Below are 6,136 nucleotides of genomic sequence, written 5' to 3' on the forward strand. Positions count from 1 at the left end.
ATTATAACTATATTCTAAATTAAGTGTTATGAGACTCTACGTCTTAAACTAACTATCATTTAACACCATTGAGCTATTTAATAATGATTAATGCTAGTCTAATGACGCTTAACACACTCAATCACCTTTAGTTTAAAGTACTAAAATCCATGGTATTATGCCACCCTGCATGCTACTATGTGTTATATATAGCTCACACTCATATACCAACATGAAGACATCACTGACGAGGCTTGGCTCGCTTAGCTAATTCGCTTACTATTCGTTCATGAATGAGTGGTAACGAAATCAGAGGGATCTTTGTACCTCGAGACTCGTAACTCACTACTTGACCTATAGTACCTTTAGTACATAAGGTGGAATTCTGAAGTTAATGTATCAAAGCATACACCCTTCTAACTTACTCCTCATGAGTACTTGGTACTATAGGTCACTCACACGGTGTTCACTGTCACTGACTAAGATATATCTTGATGTTTCTAGCAAACAGGGTGTTCACTATAGTATCAATCACACAAACTCTCAACTAAGGATGAAAATATGTCTTTATAGTCTCATGTCTAACTTGACAATGCACAAGGATACTACCTTAGGGAACATACAAGGGTGGAAGGATTCTGTGGCTCAACATTTTATTAGAGTTGGCCCTAAACTCAACAAAGAACAACCACCTAATCCCATACCTCCAGACCCATGAATCTCGAAGAATACATGCGTTACTTTATTTATTCTGCTAAGGTCCACCAACTATGCTCTTGGATCCTCACCCTTAGATCCTCTACACAAATATTTTTCCTACCTAGTTCTATTGATACCAAAAAAGAACATGCACTTATGCCTATTGAATCCATATTAAAAGAATGATATAGCTGAAAAAATACCTGATGTCTAATCTGAATCACCAACATCTTCTCATACTCTCTTTGTGATCTGATGAGTTGGATCGCATACTATAAAATTAGGAATAGGTCAATCCTCTCCTCTCTGTCCTGGCATAAAACTAATACTTCTTTAGGTAGGCTCTCTGCCATGTTGATCTACAAGGATCGTCTCCTCAATTGAACTGAAACATCATCATCTGAACTAGGGCAATCCCTTACCATATGCGCCAAGGATCTACATCTATAGCACTTCTAGAAAAAATTAAAGCACATTCCTTGGTTATTTTTTCCACAATGTTCACACCTTAGATACCTCAAAACTCTATCGAAACCTCTAGAGCTCTCCACAGACGGTGAAGTTGGTAGTCTCCTGCGAGACCCTCCGTCTGACCTTTGACTCGACTGAAGTGGGGAAGCTGATGTTACTTTTCTCTACTCACAGGACCTCTGACCTTTTCTGCCACTAACTAAGATAGGTTTACTGGTGCAGAAGCCTTCATACTTGGGATGCCTGATTCACCCAACAAACACTTCCTTATACTCTATACCCTCTCTACGGCCTTAGCCAGACGGGTCAACTCTGAAAGTGCCCTAGATATATCTACTTCCAGCTGCTAATGATATCAATATGATGTCCCTCGAGGAACCTCTTACACTGAAGGACTTAGTCACAACCAACATTAAAACATAACGACTTAATCAGAGGAAATATCTTTCGTACTCGTACACTGAATGATCTTCTTGAACTAGCTGGGAGAATTGCATCCTCAAATCCTTTATATATGCCTTACCGATATACTTGCCTCAAAACTTGTTTTGGAACTGATCCCACGTAGGCACCTCTAGCTGTAGAGCCTTCTCTACTGTCTCCCACCAATTGATAACATCACCCTTGAGAAAAGCGGTGATGCACTCTAACTTACCCTTTAGGGTAAGGTAGAGCTGCCTCAAAGTCCTTATGGTCTCCCTACACCATTGATCACCCCAAATCAGATCATAATCACTTGAGCCACATAAGTCAATTGTCTCATACATCCTCAGTTTCTCTATTGGGGACTCTATCGACACTAACGTATTATGGGTGGTTGGCTGCACAATCTACACTCTAGGAATGGTGTCCACTATCTCCCTAAGAGTGAAAGTCAAATCTCTTAAGAAGGTATCCTCTAGGACTCTTGTGCCTAACGAAACCCTATGGTCCTCAGCACTTGGCAATAACTTTCCCTAACGCTATCAGCTTGAGAGGTTCGACTCTTCGTCCCATCCTCAAGACTACGCTCAAAACTATAAATAATTGTTAATTTCTATAACATAGATTAAGAAATGAGACGCCATCAGGATTCCAGACTTATATGAGTACTTTCAGTACCTAGGGGCTTGCATTCATTTACAACTTACTATAATTGACCATTGGGTCCTAGAACCGATTCAACCTGACACTTTGATACCAATAAATTTAACATCTTAAACTCGATTGGGCCCATAGTGTCACATTAGGTTAATGTGGTAACCCCTGATTTTTAAAACATGTTTATTCACATTTAAAAACATACAATGTGGTACTAAAATGAATTATATAGAACAGTCATAAAAAACTTTTATAAAACAGGAGCTCTATGACACATAATTTAATTCAAATAAAGGATTACAAACGGGTAGGGTGGGTGCGGATACTCCTTTTCCCATCCCCATCCCCACCTAATATTTTTGTATCCACCACATACCCACCACCCATGATGAGTAAATTTTTTTAAATCCACTCCCTCTCACGTGAGTACATTCTCAAATCCACACCGCTCACGTGGAACCCATTGACCAGTGACAAAATGACATGTGGCACTATAATTTTTTTTTTTAGAAAAATAAAACTCATTTCTCCCTTATTTTGACAAAAACATATAACACATACTTACACCAATGTAAATATGTTTTAAGTGCTACACTTTTTATTTTATTGACTTACATCGGTATAAGTATGTGTTATATGTTTTTGTCAAAATAAGAGGAAATAGGTTTTCTTTTTTTAAATAAAGAAAAATAAAAAATTATTTTTATGAAGTGCAACATGTCATTTTGTCAATGGTTACAACGTTTCACGTTACTTTCATGACAGAAGTAGGTGAACCCATTAACGGAAGAAAACACCTTGTATAAAATCGAGATTTTTGGAACATTTTGTATGAAACTAAGAATTTGATATACTTTATGTATGAATAGGGTAAATAACCCAATTCATAATGGTCTAAAATTTATACAATGGGTAATTAGTAGGCAGGCTGATGGGTCGGGTGAATGCGAAGCGGGTAAGTTCTCAAACCCGTCACCTATCCACACCCATGGTGGGTATGAATTTTTACATTCACACCGCCTATTATCCACTAAACTTATACCCATCCCTGCTCCAATTAGAGCGGGTGCGGTGCTAAATCCATGAAATTGTACCCATCTGATATCCTTAATTCAAATAATACAACTCAAATTTTACAAATCCCAATACACAAGTAAGGGTCCTATGAAGGCACATGCCCACTACAAGTAACCAACCAGTACTCTGTGAAACACTGTAAATCCTGCTGCGACGGTGCTCTTGAATAGCTCAATATAATAACCTGTGAACGAAAAACACCCAAATGTAGAGCTTACAAAGCCTAGTAGTATAATTACTAATCTAGAACATCATTAAGAGTTTTATAAACTAAACCATGCTAAAGACATGGTACTAACCAGTAAGTGCATGTATGATCCTAATTAGGTATCACCAACTTAAGGTTCTCTAGTTCTACCTCTTGCATGTAAGTCACATGCTTCCCTTGGTCTATGCTAAGGGCCTCACCATAAGTAAATGTATACTAGGTCTCTAACTCCAGTATCTTCCTATCATGCATCATCAAGCAACATACAAAGATAGTACTCATTATCACAAAGACACTATGTATAATCACATAACAACAAGTAAGCATCATGGTGTAGTCGGAGGTCACATATCATAACGAGAACTTATACCGCTATTTGCTTACTAGAGGTAACTTGGGTAAGACCTGAGTCACATAGCATCAACATCTTCCAAGTACCTCAGGCGAGGTCTGGGTCACACAGCATTAACACCTCTCCAAATACCTTAGGCTTGGTATGAGTCATATAGCATCGGCACCTTGCCTGGCTAGTCTACTACTCTTGAGTACATTAGACATGTATGAGTTATCGTGGGTAATGGTAGGTGATGGGTTTGAGACCTTACCCACTCCACATTCACCCGTCCCACATCAGCCCGCCCACTACCATTAAACATATACTCATCCGTGCTCTAATTAGAACATGTGTGGTGCTAAATCTGTGAAATTGTACCCATCTGCCATCATTAATTCAAATAATACATCTCAAAGTTTACAAATCCCAATACACAAGTAAGGGCCCTATTAAGGCAAATGCCCACTACAAGAAACCAACTAGTACTCTGCGAAATGCTGTAAATCCTGTTGCGATGGTGCTCCTTGGACAACTCAAGCTAATAACCTACGAATGAAAAACATTCGAACGCAGAGCTTACAAAGCCCAGTAGTATAATTGCTACTCTAGAGCAACATTAAGAGTTTCATAAACTAAATCATGCTAAAGGCATGGTACTAACCAGTAAGTAAATGCATGATCGTAATCAGGTGTCACCAACTTAAGGTTCTCCAGTTCTACCTTTTGCATGTAAGTATCATGCTTCCCTTAGTCTCTCCTAAGGGCCTCGCTATGAGTAAACATATACTAGGTCTTTAACCCCAATGCATCATCTTGTAACACATAAGGATAGTACTCGATATAACAAAGACACTAGGTACAATAAAAAAACAACAGGTAAGCATCATGGCGTGCTCGGGGTCACATGGCATTACATAACTCACACCCCTATTTGCTTACTAGAGGTATCTTTGGTAAGACCTGGGTCACACATCATCAGCATCTTTCAAGTACCTCATGCGAGGTCTGGGTCTCACAGCATTAGCACCTCTCTGAATACCTTAGGCTTGGTCCGAGTCATATAGCATCGACACCTTGCCTAGCTAGTCTACTCCTCTTGAGTACAGTGGACATGTCTGGGTTACACAGCATCAGAATGACATTCATCTAACGCTTAGAGTCCTCTATCACTGACTTGGATATATTAGGATATTCTATGCACACAAGACGATAGTCCTACTACTAAAGTCACTCAGGTGTCCTCATCGTTTCTCGAGAGAAAAACAAAGGTATAAGTCTTATGGAATCTTACCTCATAAGGCTTTTATGGTTATCACATAATTAATATTATTATTTGATTATTGTCTTGTCTTAATTACCAAGCTCCCCCATATAACTAACGTATCAACACACAGACGTCCACTAATTCCATGTAAGGGAAATCAAAATAGCTTGACTACTCACTACCGAACTCATCAAAGTTAGAAAAGGTCATCCCCTTACTCGACACTACTCCCACTCTTTCTCTAATCTAGAATGTTATACTAGGGTTTGTTAGTCTGTTATTTTTGTTATTTATTAGGCTACTATATCTTGATCTTTTTTTACTTAAGGGTGTTTTAGTTATTCTCTACCTTTAGTGAAGTCTCTACATGCTTCGGGGTTTTACGAAGATTTTTATGGTTGTTGTTCACTGGTTGTACCATTCGCTAGCCTGATACTTGACTCGGATGTAACTCATAGTAGTGATATTGTAGTCGTTCTTGCTACGTTTTCCTTTAATTTACCCTCGAGTTAAGGGAGGATTGTACGTCCACCATTCGTGACATACCTATAGTTCATGACTTCGTTATCTCAAAATATGATAAATTCATCATACTGCTTGCTGGTGCATCCTTAGAAATGATCCATCATTCTTATATACTCATTATGTTCTCGACTAAAGAAATTAGAGTGTGTTACGCCTACTATGATTACCTCAGTTGTAACCCACTCGTACGAGTGTATTCGGGCCCTTTTAGCCATTTATGTAACACCTAAAACCCGTATAATTATACCTATACAGATTATAGATGTCACCTGAATCCCTTAAAATATTTTCCAATTCAAAACTGATTTAAAATTTATTTTCTTAAAAAGATAACTGATAATATAAAAATATCATATCACCTCAAACTATCACATACTATTTAAAACATATATTAGTATGTATTTATGCTATCCATACTGAAAATAGAGTAAACATTTTAGTTTAGTTATTACAAAAAATTCTAAAATATTTCAACAGAGCAACTAGGACATTTATAAGT

The sequence above is a fragment of the Hibiscus syriacus genome, unplaced genomic scaffold (genome assembly GCF_006381635.1).
Source record: "Hibiscus syriacus cultivar Baekdansim isolate YM2019G1 unplaced genomic scaffold, ASM638163v2 tig00116984_pilon, whole genome shotgun sequence".
NCBI classification, from domain to species: domain Eukaryota; kingdom Viridiplantae; phylum Streptophyta; class Magnoliopsida; order Malvales; family Malvaceae; genus Hibiscus; species Hibiscus syriacus.